This window comes from Carcharodon carcharias, chromosome 3 (genome assembly GCF_017639515.1).
Source record: "Carcharodon carcharias isolate sCarCar2 chromosome 3, sCarCar2.pri, whole genome shotgun sequence".
Lineage (NCBI taxonomy): Eukaryota > Metazoa > Chordata > Chondrichthyes > Lamniformes > Lamnidae > Carcharodon > Carcharodon carcharias.
Window position 1 is genome coordinate 62,687,207 of NC_054469.1, and position 20,459 is coordinate 62,707,665.

General features: G+C 46.2%; 1 protein-coding gene across 1 annotated transcript in view; it reads right to left on the reverse strand.

Annotated features, from left to right (window-relative positions):
- The window catches only part of plxdc2b (plexin domain containing 2b), a 475,098-nt gene that overhangs the window by 163,870 nt on the left and 290,769 nt on the right, over window positions 1-20,459 (reverse strand). The window lies entirely within an intron of this gene.

Below are 20,459 nucleotides of genomic sequence, written 5' to 3' on the forward strand. Positions count from 1 at the left end.
GAGCAAAGGGATGTGAATCAGGCATAGATAAAACCTTGAACATGAAGTTACAGAACCCAGAATAAGAAGTTATAGTGAGTGCTGAGGGAGAGAGACAGGCAGACATATATCTTAGAGAGAGAGGGAACACAGTGAGAGATAATCACCTGGAGCATAATTACATAAAACTTGGGGTAGGACGAGAGAGACTAAAAGGGATTGAATTTTTATCAGATTGGACAAAGATGGCTGAGTAAATAACATTAATGCCACATGCGGTTGTACTAGGTGACAAACTGCAAGTGAAGCTCTGAAATAAGAAATCATCAATCGAGATTCAGCACCAGAAATCCACAACTATCTGGTATGTCTATATTTTGTCAACTTATGGCAGTTCTGTTCAAAAATGTTTACCATCACTGGGCTGGAACTAAGCTTCATGACTTTTGTTATATAAGAAACCGAACAAATGAGCAATCCTCATAATACCCAGTTATACCACAGTTGAGGAGCTTGACAAACTACAAGTCAGTCAATTCACTAAAATAAAACCAAAATTCACTTGGTGAATTTCTGCAGTGCATCTTGTAGATGGTATACACTGCTGCTACTGTGCATTGGCAGTGGAGGAAGTGAATGTTTGTAGATGTGGTGCCAATCAAGTGGGCTGCTTTGTCCTGGACGGTGTCAAGTTTCTTTAGTGTTGTGGGAGTTGCACTCATCTAGACAAGCGGGGAGTATTCCATCACATTCTTGACTTGTGCCTTGTAGATGGCGGACAGGCTTTGGGGAGTCAGGAGGTGAGTTACTTGTTGCACGATTCCTAGCCTCTGACCTGCTCTTGTAGCCACAGCATTTATATGGCTAGTCCAGTTCAGTTTCTAATCAATGGTAACCCCCAGGATGTTGATAGTGGGGGATTCAGTGATGGTAATGTCACTGAACATCAAAGGGCGATGGTTAGATTCCCTCTTCTTGAAGATGGTCATTGCCTGATCCTTATGGGGCATGAATGTTACTTGCCACTTATCAACCCAAGTCTGGATATTGTCTAGGTCTTGCTGCATTTGCATGTGGACTGCTTCAGTATCTGAGGTGTCATGAATGATGCTGAACATTGTGCAATTAACAGCGAACTTCCCCACTTCCAACCTTAAGATGGAAGGAAGCAGTTGAAGATGGCTAGGCCAAGGACACTACCTGGGGAATCGCTGCAGTGATGTCCTGGAGCTGAGATGACTGACCTCCAACAACCACAACCATCATCCTTTGTGTTAGGTATGACTTCGACCAGTGGAGAGTTTCTCCCTGATTCCCATTGACTCCAGTTTTGTTTGGGCTCCTTGATGCCACACTCAGTCAAATGCAGCCTTGATGTCAAGGGCAGTCACTCCCGTCTCACCTCAGGAGTTCAGCTCCTTTTTCCATGTTTGAACCAAGGCTGTAATGAGGTCAGGAGCTGAGTGGCCCTGGCGGAACCCAAACTGGGCGTCAGTGAGCAGGTTATTGCTAAGCAAGTGCCGCTTGATAGCACTGTTGATGACCCTTTCCATTACTTTACTGATGGTCTACAGTAGATTGATGAGGCAGTAATTGGCCGGATTGGAGTTATTCTGCTTTTTGTGTACAGGGCATACCTGGGCAATCTTCCTCATAGCCGGGTAGACACCAGTGTTGTAGCTGTACTGGAACAGCTTGGCTAAAGTGCGCGGCAAGTTCTGGAGCACAAATCTTCGGTACTATTGCTGGAATATTGTCAGGGCCCATAGCCCTTGCACTATCCAGTGTCTTCAGCTGTTTCCTGATATCAAATTGGCTGAAGACTGGCATCTGTGATGCTGAAATGGATCATCCATTCGACACTTCTGGCTGAGGCTGAGCAAATTATTTTTTGCACTGGTGCTGGGCTCCTCCATCATTGAGGTTGGGGATATTTGTGGAGCCTCCTCCTCTAGTGAGTTGTTGAATTGTCCATCACCATTCACAACTGGATGTGGCAGGGCTGCAGAGATAGGTCTGATCCGTTGGTTGTGGGATCGCTTATCTCTGTCTATCACTTGCTGCTTATGCTGTTTGGCACATAAGTAGTCCTGTGTAGTAGCTTCACCAGGTTGATACCTGACTTTTATGTATGCCTGGTGCTGCTCCTGACATGCCCTCCTGCACCCTTCATTGAACCAGGGTTGAACCCCTGGCTTGATGGTAATGGTAGATTGGGGGATATGCCAGGCCATGAGGTTACAGATTGTGCTCGAGTACAATTCGCTGTTGCTGATGGCCCACAGCACCTCATGGATGCCCAGTCCTGAGTTGCTAGATCTGTTTGAAATCTATCCCATTTAGTAGAGTGGTAGTGCCACACAACACGATGGAGGTATCCTCAACGTGAAGGCGAGACTTCGTCTCCACAATGACCACTCCACAATGGTCACTCCTACTGATACTGTTTTGGGCAGATACATCTGCAGCAGGCAGGTTGGTGAAGATGAGGTCAAGTATGTCTTTCCCTCTTGTTGGTTCCCTCATCACCTGCCGCAGACCCAGTCTAGCAGCTATGTCATCGGGGACTCAGCCAGCTCAGTCAGTAGTGGTGCTGCCGAGCCACTCTTGGTGATGGACATTGAAGTCCCCCATCCAGAGTACATTCTGCGTCCTTGCCTCCCTTCGTGCTTTCTCCATATGGTGTTCAACTTGGGGGAGCATTTAGTCATCAGCTGAGGGAGGGCTATACATGGTAATCAGCAGGAGATTTCCTTGCCCATGTTTGGCCTGATGCCATGAGACTTCATGGGGTTCAGAGTCAATGTTGAGGACTCCCAGGGTCACTCCCTCCTGACTGTATACCACTGTGCCTTACATGCTTTATACATGCTTTAGCCATTTAGCAGCCTCACAGTCAACACTGTGGAATCGAAGGAGTCCTTCTGGTAGACCAGCATGAAATGAGCAGCCATTCAGTTCAATGTGGCAAACTCAGTTGCATTGCAGCTAGAAAGGGAGCTGTCTCAGAGTCCCCAGCTACAGTTGCTTGCCACACAATTTACTACCCCACATCTAAAACGATTGCATCACAGATGGCATGAGGTGACACACACATTTTTCATCATTCTTTCTTTATATAATTACATGGGGGATGACTTTGTGACATTATCAACACTTCTTGTCAGTCAACTTTTACCGCCCACTTGTCACCGTAACCTTTTCTCCATTCACTGCCACCAACTTCAATGTTTCATAATCTCCCCAATACATAGCTCCCCAACACAATCCCTACATTAAGGAAAGGAAGCAAAAGGAATAAAAGGACTTGGATTTATATTGTGTCCTTCATAACTTCAGGATGTTCTCATGTACTTTACAGCCAATAAAGTAATTTTGAAGTGCAGTATTGTAACACACAGAAGCACAACAGCCAATTTGCATGCGCACAGTCACACACACAGCAATGAGATAATGAGCAGATTAATCTGTTACAGTGATTTCAATTGTAGCACTCCCTATATCACAATGGCTTAATAAATCATGGCTCAGTTGGCAGCAATCTTGCATCTGATTTACAAGATTGTAAGTTCAAGTATCACTATAGAGATGAGCACAAATCCAGACTAACACATCACTGGAGGTGCCGTACTTCATGAAATGTTAAACTAAGCTCTTGTGCGCCCTCTCAGGTGAGCCTAAAAGATTTCATGACACTATTGCAAAGATCAGGAGAGTGCTCCCCAGTGTCCTGGCCAATTTTACTCCTCAACCAACATCAACAGATTATCAGACCATTATCACATTGTTGTTTCTGGTACTTGGCTGTGACCAATTTGGATGATGTATTTCCTATATTACAAGTGACCCCTATGGCACTTATTCTACAAACTCCTGAGAGAACCACTCGGGTTTTAAAATAATGAGAGATATCTCATAAGAATACTTCTGTGCTCAATGGCCTTTCATCAGAACAAAAATAAGATAGAAATAGATAGGGCATTTCTATCTTCGTTCTGTTCTGATGAAATGTCACAAATGAAATGTTTACTGTTTCCCTCCACAGATGCTGCCTGACTTGCTGAGTATTTCCAGCTTTTTTTGTGTTTATTTCAGATTTCCAGCATCGGCAGTATTTTGCTTGTGTACAAGCCTAGATGGAGATCATAGAGGCAGTCAGCGACCATGGCGTCACCATCACCCATCCCACCACTAACCCCCCCAAAACCTCACTCTTTACAGCCATGTTCTCTCATTAAGTTTGAAGCCTTGCACTAAGACACATTTGTTCAGGTCCTCAGCCAGCCTTGCCTTGCACAACAACGTGTTTTGTACCAGGGAGCTGGGTAATGAAGTGCAAAATGAAAGAGGCAACAGCAGGAATGATTAAAGTTCAGACTTTGAGTATTGCTGAAAAAAGAGACAAACTGTCAAAGCTTTTTGTCTTGCACTCATCAGGACAGGTGCAAGAATGCCAAATTTCAAGAGGAACGACAATTTATACTACATGAGAAAAGAGATGCTGAGTGGTTGGCAAGTCAGGTCTGATTGGTTCAGACGTTGCCATGGTGAATGCACCAGGAAGCTATTGCCCCCTATTTTTTTGTTTATTCAAAAACAGTACAACATCTGGACATTTTCCCTTTGACTGCAAAGGACAGGTCCCTGCATATGAATATAAGTAGCTTCTAGCAAGCGTAAGTGAGCCACATTGCGAGCCTGACTGATAATGTTAAATTGGTTGTTTGTGTAATTCTTAGTACACTTGGGATTCTTCAGCAAATGCTGCCCAATTGCAGAATCACATGTAATGTTAGAAATTATCTTCTGAGCTTTGCAAGCACGGATTGGTGGAGTACAGTCAGTATTCTGCCTCTTGCAAACAGCCGAACAGATGTGCTGTTTGATACGATCTATGAGTCAGTGGGACATACACGCTATGTACTTGGCATCACACCTGCACTGAACTTCATATATCAGATTACTTATTTTTGGCTGGATGGTAGCATCCTGTTAGTAGAAAGCACCATTCGTGTTGCCACTGCATAGTAGCAGTGTCAAATGGCTAGCTTCATCTATTGCTCAAATTTTTGAAATACCTTACCCTTCCAGGGCAATCTGAGGTAGACTGGGTGCTTTTCAGATCCAGAAGTGGCAGCCTTAGGCCCATTCATGAGTTTTTGCAATATGCAGCAAGCAATGATCTGGCTGGAGTAGCCATTATCCCACAGGATGGCTTTGTTGTGCCCTATTTCAGCATCAAGCTTGCACAGCCAAAGCAAGCCGGGGCCCCCAAGGCCTTGGCTCTCCAGAGGACCCATGCCAAAAGCATCAGAGGCAACAGGGCCAACCATTGCACAGGGTGTCTCTACCCCTGCTGCGGATGTCAAGGCAGCAACTAGAAGTCTAAAGCGCTCAGAAGATAAGAAATTCTGATTGCAGTTGGATGCATGGGGAACACTTTTTGTTACTTTACAATCTGGTGTCTTTCAGCTTCATTGACAGGCTTTGCGAGTCCTCCCAATGCATACCACCCACTTGTAGTTCAACTGCATGCGGCTGGCCCATGAGTGATTCTGGAGAGAGAAGAGTGTGTGTGTGTCTAGAGGGGGCAGAGCCTTGTGCAAGCACTTTCCCATGCACGCGGATCCTTGCCATATCCCAGTCAGCTCAATGTCCTGAGTATTTTCAATGATGCCTGCTGGGGTTCACTTTCTGTTATCCATCTGAGCTGTTCACACTCCCATGCTGCACCTGATCTCGCCCACCAGGACTTCTGTTTTACTTTCGATTTAGACAACATGGTAGTATTACAGTTTTTCTTTCAATCACCCATCCTTTCCCCTTCCCCCAGTCACCCATTTCCTTTCTCCCATCACGGTTGACCCCCCCGGCATCATCACCCCTCCATGACCTATCAGCCCATTTCTTTCAGGGATGTTCAGGTGAACATGCACGTTCCCTTCCTTCCCATAAATCCCAGCCCCATCCACATTAACCTCCCTGACGTCCTCCTTCCCACCCTCAGGGCCCGTGTCTGCCTCCAAGTCTCCACCAAGCAACCTCACCGTCACTTCTACCGCTACCGTCAAACCCTCACCCTCCCACCCTCCCTCCTCATTTGGCCCTGTCATTCTCACCATTCCCTCGTACCAAACCCACCCTCAGTTCACTCCTCAGGAGGCAGTCATGGACTATTCAGAGCACTCCCTTGCATGTTCACTTGCACATCCCCCCTCAACGTCCCCCCGGGACTCCTTTCCAAATTGGAACCCCTTCCCCTCTGGCCCCTGGACTCCCCCACCCTTAGTGCTTTCTGACTTATTCCTCCAACCTTACTCTTTCCTCCACCCTTATTCCCTCCCCTCTCCACACTCCTTCCTCCCTTGGACTCCTTCTGCCCTCCAAACTCCTTCCCTCACATATTCCAAAACCCCCTTATACCTACCTCCCCAGTTGCCGTCTTCTCCCCCGTTACCCCTCCTCCCCCCACGTACTCCCTCCCCACCAACCTCCCCCCCGACAGCTGCATCCCCGCCACTGACCTCACCCCCCCCAACCCCTTTGTTGCCCCTCCACAACCTCACCCTGCCTCCTCGACAGCTTTGTTCCCCCCCCACCAAACCTCACCACCCTCCCCCGACAGCTCTTGCTCTCTCAGCCGAACCTAGACCTTTCTCTCCCACCCCCCGATACATCGTCCTCTCCCAAAAACAGCTCGACCTTCCTCTCCACTCCATCGACCATCATCTGTTGTGAGCAGACCCTCAACGGTGACTTTCTATCTTCCGTGGGCTGCTTCGCCGCACAGCCACGTCCATGAGAATCCACGAAGCATGCCATGGATGTTCCTCCAGGGTCCTGTTGCTGTCAGGCTCCAGCATCTCCTGTTCCTCAGTGTCCACGGTGTGAGCAAGGCCTTGACGGTAAGTCTTGACTTCTGCATGTCACACTTGTCAAAACGTGTTCTGCACTGGCGTGTATTCCCGCGGACGATCCAGCGTGGGAGGATGATTCCGGCGGGCTGGCCTTACAATAATATGCAGATGTATCACAATGAGGTTCCCGATGTCAGATGGTGGGAAATGCAGGCCACCATCAACAGGCTGAGCAGGTGATAGCAGACGAGTTGGAAATTGAACAAGTGGACGTCATTTTTAAATTTTGTTTTATTCATTTACGGGATGTGGGCATCGCTGGCTAGGCCACCTGTTATTGCCGATCCCTAATTGGCCTTGAACAGGTGGTGGTGAGCTGCCTTCTTGAACCACTGCAGTCCCTGTGGTGTAGGTACACCCACAGTGCTGAGAGGGAGTTCCAGGATTCATCGGATGTGGGCATCGCTGGCTAGGCCAGCACTTGTTGCTAACCCCTAACTGCCCCTGAAAGAGCACTTAAGGATCAAGCACATTTCTGTAGATGTGGAGTCACATGTAGGCCAGGCCAGGTAAGGACAGCAGATTTCCTTCCCTAAAGGACATTAGTGAACCAGATGGGTTTTTACAACGATCAATTATAGTTTTGTGGTTACCATGACTGAAACTAGTTTTCAATTCTAGGCTTTTTTATAATTAATTGAATTTATTAATGAATTGAATTTAAATTCCACAAACTGTCATGGTGGGATTTGAAACCAGATCATCAGAGCATTAGCCTGGGTGACTTCATTCATTCAGTGACTTTACCATGACATCACCATCTCCCCCAAAAGCATTCTATTGATGAAAGCTGTTGACCGGTCAATGGAAGCCTTGATTACCACCTGGATGCAGTCAATAACACCATCCGCCTGGGAAATTCAGCGACAGGCCCGAAGCAGGTGGATCTCTCCTCCTGGCCGTTTAGATCAGTGCAGTGCAGCACATAATTGCTGGCCTATCATTGGTCACCTCACTGAGGCACTGATGGGCTGCAGACTGAGAGATCCTACACATATCCTCAGTGGAGTCCTGGAAAGATCCAGAGGTGTAGAAGTCGAGAGCCATGATCTTCAGAGCCACTGCCATTGGGTGTCCAGCAATCCTCATGGGTCTCAGCTCATCCTGCAGCATGGTGCAGAGATCAGTGACGGCCTCCCAGGAGAGCTGCGGTCTTTGCTGACACTGCCGCTCAGACATCTGAAGTAAGTTCAGCCTCAGGCAGTACACTCTCTCCTGGGGATAGCACTTGGGTCTGCTGGCATGCCACTGTGTCGGGGGGCTGATTCTTCCTGCTGCTTAATGTGTGTGTAGCTATATAAGGTTAAGAGAGGGTGTTGGCTGGAGCTTGGAGCTCCAAAATGGCATCACTGACATTGATTCAGTGATGGACACTGATTGACATCATGATCTGCCTATTCTGCTGCTTTTGGCATGTGCACAAATGTCCTCACCAAGATGTCCTTTTTAATGTTATTTGATGCTGACATCAGTTTATTGTTGCCTACTCTGTGAGAATTTTTATTTGGAAAAGTACTGACTGACACAAGCTCAGGTACAAAGGTATAACTACGATCTGTGGCTCTCCCATATATGGTAAAACACAGAGTAAATGTATTTTCCTAAGTAACTTAATGCTGTGACATCCTTGGAAATCAATAACATAGTAGACTGCTTTGAAATAACATGACAGTTGAGTTTCTTTCAACGAAGTCTCAAAGGTCAACTAAAGTTTCTACTCTAGTTCAAGTTCTCATATCTGGCTCAACTCTCCAAGCTAATTACACTAAAAATCTTTAGTGGCCTTCAACTTGTCCAAGTGCGCAGAATTCTAGCCTGTGTTGTTAATGCTAATGGTATTCTCATATAAATGTAATTTGTTAGGGAAAAAAATAGAGTAAAGAGAAAGCAATTACACCAATATACGTGGAAAACAGAGGAGTTAAATAGAACATAGACCAATGCTCAAGGTACAACCTACAAGAGGTTTGATGGAGGATAGATAGAGAAAGCCAAATTGTAGAAGGATGTGAAAATGTCAATTCTGATCAAGCCTGAGAATCAAAAGTACTATAGCAACCCTTCCGCACTGCTGCTTAAGTATAATTTACCATGCAATAGAAGATCCGATAGTGTCTTCATAATACACAAAATCATAGACAATGACTACGTGATGGCGTAGCGGTATTGTCTCTGGACTACCGATCCAGAAACCCAGGATAATACCCCGGGGACCCGGGGTTTGAATCCCATCATGGCAGATTGTGGAATTCGAATTCAATAAAAATCTAGAATTAAAAATTTTAATTATGATTATTAAATGATTGTTGTAAAAACCCATCTGGTTCACTGATGTCCTTTAGGGAAGGAAATCTGCTGTCCTTACCTGGTTTGGCCTACATGTGACTCCAGACCCCACAGCAATCTGGTTGACTCTTAAATGCCCTCTGAACAAGTGCAATTAGGGAATGGCAATAAATGCTGGCCTAGCAGCGACATCCACATCCTATGAATGATTTAAAAAAAAACAAATTGGCTTGTCCACCCAGCTCTATAGATCTTTTACAAAGACAGAATTACCTGGAAAAACTCAGCAGGTCTGGCAGCATCGGCGGAGAATTAAAGAGTTGACGTTTCGAGTCCTCATGACCCTTCAACAGAACTAGGTGAATCCAAGAAATATATATTTCACCCCTTCCTTGGATTCACCTAGTTCTGTTGAAGGGTCATGAGGACTCGAAACGCCAACTCTTTTCTTCTCCGCCGATGCTGCCAGACCTGCTGAGTTTTTCCAGATAATTCTGTGTTTGTTTTGGATTTCCAGCATCCGCAGTTTTTTTGTTTTTATCTCTATAGATCTTTTACCTAAGAGTCAGAGCTGAGGCAAATTTCTCAGTGACCAGATTTGGCCAAAATATCGTTAGGATATGTTCTACATTTTGAAAAAAATATATATACAGGACATATGGGGCAGGATCTTGAGATTGTCAGGCAGATGTGGTGTGTGGACCCGGGAGCAGCTGGGAAATGGTCTGCCGCCCATGATCAGCCCCCGACCATGGTTTTACACTGGTGGGCCAATTTAAAGCGGCCCAGGAAGCCCTTGGAAGACTGCCATGGAACGACATCTCCTCTGCATTCCCAAACCAAAGTTATGGAATCAAGTGTGGCCGTAGGCAGGAGGGCAGGTCAGCTGGGCACTCGGCCCCCCGCTTTTCCGACGAGTGCCTCTCCGTCCTCCTGCAGGAGGTGGCTGCCAGGAGGGACACCCTTGTCCCAGAGATGGGAGGAGGAGGCAAGCCCACCTTGCCAAGAGGGACGTGGTGGCAGCCCTGGTGAGCAGCCATGATGCGGTGCGGCGCACATGGGTGCAGTGCTGGAAGAGGTTCAATGACCTGCTGTACTCAGGAAGGGTGAATATTGTGTTGGCATAGGTCACTGCGCAGAAATATTAGGATGTGGCCGATCCCCTGTGGACCTCAGGGGTGCTAGAGTCTGAGTGCAAAATGTCAATGATGCCAGAGCTGGCCAAGGGGGTGAGCCCTGGCTGCTTGGACTGAGGGCCTTGAGGCTTGAGGGCCACAACTCGGATGTGCCCTGGGAGTGTTCTTCAGCTGGGGTTGGCCAGGCTGCAATGGCGCTGCAGGTACAGAGTGGACTAATCAATGTTCCTCTGTTTTTTCAGAAGACAAGCTATAACCAGGCAGAGAGGGCACATACAGGCGGAGGGCAACCCAACCTCCTACTGATCGGCAGGTTCGAGCAAGATGTCCTGGAGCTCAAGAGGTGGCATGGCCTCTGTGCAACCGCGCGTGGAGAGGCGGGGCTGCCAGGTGAAGGTAAGAGTGCAGTGCACAGAGGTGAGAGTTTCAGATTGTGCAACCATTCTCGTGTAGTCTCTTCACTGATGTGAGCCTCAAACATGGAGTTCCCATTGATCATTGAAAGACAATGGCACTGGGATGCAGGTCTCTGTTGTCTCACTAGGGTACCTGGCATGCACAGTGACAGTGTGATGACTTTAACTAATGACACATCCTTCTTCTCCCTTTTAGGTTCACCAGCAGGCACTCGCTCTCTGGACTCTGAAGGGCCACGCATAACGCCAGAGGACCACTGAGCTTCTGTTGCACCTGCGTCACACCCGCTCTCTGAAGCAGGCACTAGCACAGATATCAGCACCTCAGTGGGCATTAGTTCAGCAGCTAGCATCTCGGTGCACATTGGTGAGGGCACTTCACACTTGCCTGAGGTGCTGGCAGAGGCAGAGAGTGCCCAGGGCGCCGGCAGTCAGAGGACTGCTGGGAACCAGGATGCTGCTCAGTCGAAGGCTGATGATGAGACTCTGGAGTCGTCCATTAGGCAGCAGATGCTGAATATCCAGTGAAACATGCGGGAGGATCTGGCGGAGATCATGACGGTATGCATGCCATGGTCTCGATTATGGAGGAGTCCACGTGGAGCATCAGCACTGCATTGACCCTCATTGACCCCAAGCGCACTGCCTCCTCCATTGAGAGAGTGGCGACTCTCATGGAGAGGCAGCTCCAAAGACAGAATCAGGGGTGCCTGGAGTTGCGCTCAGACCTGCAAGCCCTCCCACAGGCACTGAGCTCAGGTGGTCAGTGCCAAGTGTGGGAGATGGATGAGGCACCCAGCATCACAGCTAGGTGCCAGTCCATCAGTGGTGAGCAGGGAGGTCCAGAGCGACCTCACATTGGCACACGAGCTGCCTGTCATCTCTGCAGGCTCCTCTCAGGGTGCTCTGGATGATGCAGTTGCTCCTCCGCCCCTCTGCCAGGGACCATGGCATCAGATGCGGCTGTGATGACTAGGGAGATGCCAGTCATGGCACTGGCTGCTCCCTTCCAGGCGGGGTCAGCAAAGGTTCCACTGGCCAGAGGATGACCGCCAAGGTCATCAAGGCCAACAAGACAGCAGAATCAGCAAACTGTCTCCAAAGCCAGTACCAGTGAGGGGTGCAGGGAAGCACCAAGACATAGCACTTGCAGGCATAAGTTAAAGACACCATGAGCGCAAGAGGGACAGATCATGGGTGATTTTATCTATACTGGTCTAGTGATGAAGACTACAGAAGTTTATGTAAATAGTTTGGAATTGTCAAAATGTGGTCCATTTTGCTTTTGTTGTTGTTGTCATGACCTGAGTATGCTTCACCTTTTTATTTTATTGGTGCAGGGTATGCCTGCATGTAATCCTGGAAGTAAGTGGCTCTTTCGTTTTTTCCAGAGCTCACTAGGGGTTCTGCGTGGAGTCTCCCACACAGTTTTTACTCATTTATGTGATGTGGGCATCGCTAGCTAGGCCAATTCCTAATTTAAGGGTCAGCCACATTGCTAAGGGACTGGAGTCACATTTAGGCCTGACCAGGGCATGAGTGAACCAGGTGGGTTTTTATGAGATTGGTTTCATGGTCATCATTAGGCTTTTTAAATTACAGATGTTTATTGAATTCAAATTTCACCATGTGCCTGGTGGGATTTGAACTCAGGTCAGCAAAGCATGACCTTGGGTCCCTGGATTACCAGTCCAGTGACAATGGGGAGGCGATGGTGTTGTGGTATTGTCATGGTCCCACTATGGTAGATGGTGGAATTTGAATTTAATAAAAATATGGAATTAAAAGCCTAATGATGACCATGAAACCATTGTCGATCGTTGTAAAAAAAATCCATCCGGTTCACTAATGTCCTTTAGGGAGGGAAATCTGCTGTCCTTACCTGGTCTGGCCTACATGTGACTCCAGACCCACAACAATGTGGTTGACTCTTAAATGCCCTCTAAACAAGGGCAATTAGGAATGGGCAATAAATGCTGGCCTAGCCAGCAATGCCCATATCCCATAAATGAATTTTTTAAAATACCGCTATGCCACTGCCTCCCCCTTAACACAGGCACTGGCTGTTCTTTGTGTTCAAATGAAAGAGTAATTTCAGACACCGGGATGGAGGCGGCAGCCTTTGCATGAGGTTGATGCTGACCTTTGGTAGCCTGGCTGAAGGAACATTGGATCAAGGCACCCCTGCCTCCCTGGAGGTGACCGAGGTCTACCTCCATGCCCTCAGTGTTCTCCTCACCGTGTTCCTCTTCGGACTCACCACTGGACTCATCATCTGTGGCCTGTTCAGCTGTCTCAAGATCCTCTTCCTCCAGTGGGTGCCCCCTAGCCTGTGTCAGGTTGTGGAGAGTGCAGCATGCAACCACTATCAGTGACACCAGCTCTGGGGGGCATGTAGTGCACCCCTGAATGGTCCAGGCATCGGAAGCGCTTCTTGAGAAAACCTATGGTCCTCTCTACCACATGCTTTGTGGAGGCATGACTCGTATTATAATGCTTCTATGCCTCTGTTCTTGGGTGGCGGAGAGGTGTCATGAGCTACCTTTTCAAAGGATAGCCCTTGTCACCCAGCAGCCATCCATTCAGTCGGGCTGGAGCACTGAAGAGCCTCAGCACCTGGGAGTGTCTCAGGATATATGCCTCATGGGAGTTGCTAGGGTGCTATCCTCAGAATCTGCATCCTGTGGCTACACACTACCTGCCCGTTTATGGAGTGGAAGCCCTTCCTGTTGACGAAGGCATCTGGCTGACCCACTGGTGTCTTGATGGCCACCTGTGTGCAGTCGATGACATCCTGGACACGAGGGAACCCAGCAATCGCTGCAAAGGCTCTGGCTCGCTCAGCCTGACTGGCCTCGTCCATACAGTAAAGAATAAAGGTCAGTACCAGCCTGAACAGAGCTTCTGTCACCAGCTTGATGCAAATGTGGACAGCTGTTTGGGAGACTCCACAAAGATCCACTTCCAGCCTGGAAATGTTAACAAGGAAGCCCAGAACAGAGATGAAGCTGCCAAATACCAATAAGTCACCAACAGCAAACTACTCACACTGGTAATGCTGCTGACCCTTTTTATCCTGCCCTTGGATGAGGTTTTTGAAAACGTTGGCTGGCCGCTTGAGCATTCTTCTCGTGCGATGAGTGTGAAATTGCATGGGCCATGAAAAATCAATTGGACTGTTAATAGCCTTAAGTACCCTGATAATTAATATTGGGCGTGGCTGCAGCACCTGCGCATGCCTGCCAAGTAAAATACCGCGTGAGTGCACAATGACATCGGGACGCCATTTTATGCCCGATTGGGTCGGGCACGCGCACTCATCCACGGGACGTAAAATTCTGCCCATGGAGAAGTGCTGTTTCAGGAACTATTGTGTTTTGCACACCCAAAATAGCATATTGGCATTGCAGCAAATGATTAGTCCCCTCTTTGGTTGGTTAAGGGGTGGGTCAATGGAGGTTCAGTGGCAGACATTTAAAGGAATATTTCAGAATATACAGAATAGGTATATACCAATGAGAAGGGAAAATTCCAAGGGGAGGGCCCACCATCTGTGGTTAACTAAAAAAAGTTAAAGACAATATCAAACTTAAGGAAACGCATATAATTGCGCCAAGATGGGTGGCAGGTCAGAAGATTGGAAAGAATATAAAGAACAGCAAAGGATGACAAAAAGATTAATACCAATGGAAAAATTACAGTGTGAGAGAAGGCTAGCTAGTGATATAGAGATGGATAGTAAGAGTTTCTATAGATATTTAAATAAGAAAAGAGTTAACAAAGGGAGCATTGGCCTTATAGAAATTGCATCTGGGGAATTGATAATGGAAAGTAGAGAGATGGCGGATAAATTAACCAGGTATTTTGCTTTGGTCTTCACCATAGAGGACACAAGTAACATCCTGGAAATAGCTGTAAATCAGGAAATGGAAGGGAGGGAGGAACTCGGAAAATTACAATCACCAGGGAAGTAGTACTGAGCAAATTGCTGGAGCTACGGGCTGACAAATTCACAGGTCCAGATGGACTTCACCCAAAGGTCTTGATAGAAGTGGCTAGAATGATAATTGCTGCATTGGTTTTAATTTTCCAAAATTCCCTAGATTCAAGATTAGATTGGAAAATAGCAAAGGTAACTGCTTTATTCAAAAAGGGAGGGAGACAGAAAACAGGAAACTACAGGCCAGTTAGCCTAACATCTGTCCTGAAAACATGTTATAAGCTATTATTAAAGATGTTATAGTAAGGCACTTAGTAAAATCCAAGGCAATCAGGCAGGGTCAAGATGGGGCAGAATTTTTCCCACGGAGTGCAGGTGTGTGCCCAACACGCTCGAGCATGAAATAGCGCGTGATGATGTTGGGCGAGTGTACTGACATCATTGCGCACTCGCTCGATATTTTGGTCGGCGAGGCGTCCGCCTACAATTCAGAGGCCTATTAAAGCCATGAATGTATTAATCAACTGTGATTTATTTGCTACCCATCCAATGATATGGTTGGCCGGCGGGCAAATCAGCCAAGTGGCCTTTGCCCTTTTGAGGAGACCTCATCCAAGGGCACAATGAGGTTTCTGATATTAATTTTTTAAAAATTAAAATATTTGCACAGAATTTTCGCCTGGTATATATTCTGGTGACTGATTCTGATGCGTGGGCATTTTTTCTCAGTTTTTACAATCTTTATTCTTGGCATTTAAATTTTTCAACACTCTGCCTTCAGGGAGCTTTCTGTGCACAATCACCTGCGCCGACTTAAGTGCTCGCCCTCCTCCTGCCCCCTCCCCGGCAGCATTGAGCCGTTCAGCGCGCCTTTCACGCTGGCTGGCCGTTACATGGCCAGCCAGGGTGAAATCGCAGTCAGGGGCTGATTGTGGGCGGGATTCCGTTCTCTGGCCGCTCCCAGGCCCGCTGAACTAAAAATCCGGCCCATGGTTTTGTAAAAGGGAAATCATGTTTAACCAATTTATTGGAGTTCTTTGAAAGAGTCACATGTGCTGTGGATAAAGGGGAATTGGTGGATGTACTGTACTTAGATTTCCAGAAGGTATTTGATAAGATGCCACATCAAAGGTTATTGCAGAAAATAAAAGCTCATGGTGTAGGGGGTAACATACTGGCATGGATAGAAGATTGGCTAGCTAACAGGAAGCAGAGAGTTGACATAAATGGGTCTTTTTCTGGTTGGAAGGGTGTGACAAGTGTGCCACAGGGATCAGTGCTGGGGCCTCAACTGTTTACAATTTATATAAATCACTTGGATGAAGGGACTGAATGAATGGTTGCTAAATTTGTTAGCGATGCAAAGATAGGTAAGAAAGTATATTGTGAAGAGGACGTAAGGAGGCTACAAAGTGACATAAGACCATAAGACATAAGAACAGAAATTAGGCCATTCGGCCCATCGAGGCTGCTCCACCATTCAATCATGACTGATAAGTTTCTCAACCTCATTCTCCCGCCTTCTCCCAGTAACCTTTGATCCCCTTACCAATCAAGAACCTATCTATCTTGGTCTTAAATACAATCAATGACCTGTCCTCCACAGCCTTCTGTGGCAATGAATTCCATAGATTCACAACTCTCTGGCTAAAGAAGTTTCTCCTCATCTCTGTATTAAAAGGTCTTCCCTTTACTCTCAGGCTGTGCCCTTGGGTCCTAGTCTCTCCTACTAATGGAAACATTTTCCCCAAGTCCACTCTATCCAGGCCTTTCAGTATTCTGTAAGCTTCAATCAGATTACCCTCATCGTTCTAAACTCCATCGAGTATAGACCCAGAGTCATCAAACGTTCCTCATATGTTAAGCATTTCATTCCTGGGATCGTTCTCGTGAACCTCCTCTGGACCCTCTCCAGGGCCAGAACATCCTTCCTGAGATACGGGGCCCAAAATTGCTCACAATATTCTAAATGTGGTCTGACCAGAGCCTTATAAAGCCTCAGCAGCACATCCCTGCTTTTATATTCTAGTCCTCTCCAAATAAATGCCAACATTGCATTTGCCTTCCTAAACTACCGACTCAACCTGCAAGTTAATCTTAAGAGAATCCTGGACTAGGATTTCCAAGTCCCTTTGCACTCCAGATTTCTGAATTCTCTCCCCATTTAGAAAATAATCTATGCCTCCATTCTTCCTACCAAAGTGCATGACCTCACACTTGCCCACGTTGTATTCCATCTGCTACTTCTTTGCCCATTTTCCTAACCTGTCCAAATCCTTCTGCAGCCTCCCCGCCTCCTCAATACTACCTGTCCCTCCACCTATCTTTGCATCATCTGCAAACATAGCCAGGATGCCCTCAGTTCCTTCATCTAGATCATTAATGTATAAAGTGAAAAGTTTTGGTCCCAACACTGACCCCTGCGGAACTCCACTAGTGACCTGCCACCATCCTGAGAAGGACCCCCTTATCCTCACTCTCTGCCTCCTGCCAGACAGCCAATCTTCTATCCATGCTAGTACCTTGCCTCTAACACCATGGGCTCTTATCTTACTGAGCAGCCTCCTGTGCGGCACCTTGTCAAAGGCCTTCTGGAAGTCCAAGTAGATAACATCCACTGGCTCTCCTTTCTCTAACCTACTCGTTACCTCCTAAAAGAATTCTAACAGATTTGTCAGGCATGACCTCCCCTTGATGAAACCATGCTGACTTTGCCCAATTTTACCATGCACTTCCAAGTAGTCTGAAATCTCATCCTTAATAATGGACTCTAAAATCTTACCAACCGAGGTCAGGCTAATTGACCTGTAATTTCCTATCTTTTGCCTCGCTCCCTTCTTAAACAGGGGGGTTACAATAGCGATTTTCCAGTCCTCTGGGACCCTCCCTGACTCCAGTGATTCCTGAAAGATCACCACTAACGCCTCCACTATCTCTTCAGCTATCTCCTTCAGAACTCTGGGGTGTAATCCATCTGGTCCAGGTGATTTATCCACCTTCAGACCTTTCAGTTTTCCTAGCGCCTTCTCCTTGGTAATGGCCACCATACTCACATCTGCCCCCCCGACTCTCTTGAACTTTGGGGATGTTACTCGTGTCTTCCACCGTGAAGACTAATGCAAAGTACCTATTCAGTTCCTCTGCCATTTCTTTGTTCCTCACTACTACTTCTCCAGCGTCATTTTCCAGCGGCCCAATGTCCACTTTTGCCTCTATCTTACCCTTTATATATCTAAAAAAAACTCTTGCAATCTTCTTTTATATTACTGGCTAGTTGACCCTCATATTTAATCTTCTCCCTCCTTATTTCTTTTTTAGCTGTCCTCTGTTGGTCTTTGTAGGCTTCCCAATCCCCTGGTTTCAACATAGATGGGTTAAGTGAGTGGGCAAAGGTCTGGCAAATGGATTATAATGTGGGCAAATGTGAAATTGTTCATTTTTGCAGGAAGAATAAAAAAGCTTATTACCTAAATGGCAAGAGATTGCAGAGCTCTGAGATTCAGAGGGATCTGGGTGTCCTAGTGCATAAATTATAAAAGGTTAGTACGCAGGTACAGCAGGTAATTAGGAAACTAATCAAATGTTATCATTTATTGTGAAGGGAATTGATTACAAAAGTGGTGGTGGGGGAGGGTGGTGGTGTCGTGGTGGGCGGTGGGGCTTATGCTTCAGTCGTACAGGGCATTGGTGAGGCCACATCTGGAGTATTTTGTACAGTACTGGTCTCCTTATTTGCATTAGAAGTAGTTCAGAGAAGGTTTTCTAGACTAATACCAGGGAAGGTTGCCTTATGAGGTAAGACTGGACAGGTTAGGCTTGTATCCATTGGAATTTAGAAGAGTAAGCGGCGACTTAATTGAAACGTTTAAGACTTTGAGGGGTCTTGACAGGGTGGATGTGGAGAGGTTGTTTCCTCTTGCCAGAGAATCTAGAACTAGGGGTCACCATTTAAAAATAAGGGGTCGCTCATTTAAGGCAGAGATGAGGAGAAATTTGTTCTCTTAGAGGGTTGTGGGTCTTTGGAATTCTCTTCATCAAAATGCGGTGGAAGCAGAAGCAGAGTCTTTGAATATTTTTAAGGCAGAGCTCGATAGGTTCTTGATTAACAAGGAGGTGAAAAGTTATCGGGAGTAGGCAGGAATGTGGAGTTGACATTACATTTAGATCAGCTATGATCTTATTGAATGGCGGAGCAGGCTCGAGGGGTTGAATGGTCTACTCAAGCTCCTAATTCGTATGTTTGTGATTAGAGCGTAAGTGATTCAACAATAAACAGGCGAATATCGATGATTGGAGGAATGCTCTCACTGTATTTTGTTTGAAAATTTGAATGGTGGAAAAACTATACAGGATAATTTTATGATTTCTGCTACCAAGGATAGTCCTTTGGGACCATGAGCCTGAATTGCCAATTGCACATCTATTGGGTACTTGTCCTTGCAACCATCAAGCTTACCTACAAGATTGAATTTTGATCACATCAGTCAAGTATTTTGAGAAGACATTAAATAATTATCAGTCTCTTATTAGAATGCAAGACTTCAGTTCATTGTCTTTTTTTAACCAGCATTGCTTAATTAAATATGGTGGTATCCATTGTATTTTTCTAGCACACAGATCTTGTGGAAAGTAACAGGAAAACTCTACTTAAAACTGCATCATTATAAAATGTCATTGATCGTTTGTCACTTTTATCTATAAATGGCCAACAAATTCCTGATGATTTAGTTTGTGGTACTATAACAGGCTGCTACACTTACTTCTAGAAAGCAGGTGGGCTGAGCAGTACTAACTTTAAAGCGATGTGAAATTGTATTCACTCTATATGATTTCTAATAGAAATACATCATATTTAATAACGTTTATGGCACTTTGCCATGGAGAGGTTGCAGGGTGTGCATCTTTGCAATGTAACTTGATTTATATGACAGACACTGGCCTCCCAGAAACACTCAACATTTTTAACAATTAACGTTTTATGAAGAATGCTTTTTTTAGGGAAAATTCTTCCACTAATCTTTAACTATTGATTAAATTCATTCAAAGGCTTCTGCTCCTCCTTTATTTTTCAAATAAAACTACTTTGACAGAACAACTGTTATGGAAGCTTGTGAACAGTGGCATACCGCAGGGTTCGGTGCTGGGTCTCTTGCTGTTTGTAGTGGACATTAATGATCTAGACATGAATGTACAAGGTATGATCAGTAAGTTCGCAGATGACACATAAATTGGTGGTGTGTTAAATAGCGAGGAGGAAAGCCTTAGATTACAGGACTATATTGTGGGGCTGGTCAGATGGGCAGAACAGTGGCAAATGGAATTTAATTCTGAAAAGTGTGAGGTGACGCATTTTGGGAGGACCAAGAAGGCAACTGAGTACACGATGAATGGTAGGGCCCTAGGAAGTACCGACGATCAGAGGGACCTTGGTGTGCATGTCCATAGATCCTTGCAGACAGCAGGACAGGTAAATACGGTGGTTATGAAGGCTTTTGGGGTACTTGCCTTTATTAGTGGAGGCATTGAATACAAGAGCAGGGAGGTTATGTTGGAGCTGCATAAAATGCTAGTTAAGCCACATTTGGAGTACTGTGTGTAGTTCTGGTCACCACACTATAGAAAGAAAGTGATTGCACTAGAGAGGGTACAGAGGATATTCACCAGGATGTTGCCTGGGCTGGAGTGTGTCAACTATGAAGAGAGATTGGATAGGCTGGGATTTTTTATCTTGGAGCAGAGAAGGCTGTGGGAGGATCTGATTGAGGCAGGTCCTTATTGAAGCAGG